Source organism: Penaeus monodon, chromosome 29, assembly GCF_015228065.2.
Source record: "Penaeus monodon isolate SGIC_2016 chromosome 29, NSTDA_Pmon_1, whole genome shotgun sequence".
Taxonomy (NCBI): Eukaryota; Metazoa; Arthropoda; class Malacostraca; order Decapoda; family Penaeidae; genus Penaeus; species Penaeus monodon.
The window spans coordinates 21,104,065-21,104,415 of NC_051414.1; the positions used below are offsets into that span (position 1 = coordinate 21,104,065).

The window sequence follows — 351 nt, forward strand, 5'->3', positions numbered from 1 at the left end:
CAGCTTCAACTTCCAGGTCATTGAGAAGCTTTTCTCCACGTCCTTTTCTAACAATTACTCAAAAGCGAGGATATAATTCATTGTGTTTCGTTTGTTTGTCAAAATTATTACACAAAAAGTTACCGACGGGCTGCAAGCAAGTGCTTAGCCCATTTGCCAGGGAGCAGTTGATTAGACTTTTGTGGTGATATAATCTACTTACAGATCTAGGATGAAATTCGTGTAATCTCTACTATGGTTAAGAGAAACATAAAATACTCATGGCAGAATTTTCTCTAGTAGAATGGTAGAAGCGTGTATTTTGAAACTATATTTCATTTTCTCAGTTTTCTCTTTATATCTGCATGTGGA

The 351-nt window shown here is 35.9% G+C and overlaps 1 protein-coding gene across 1 annotated transcript in view; it reads right to left on the reverse strand.

Moving 5' to 3' along the window:
• Nucleotides 1-351, reverse strand: part of LOC119591653 (vascular endothelial growth factor A-like) — a 7,441-nt gene that overhangs the window by 6,427 nt on the left and 663 nt on the right. The window lies entirely within an intron of this gene.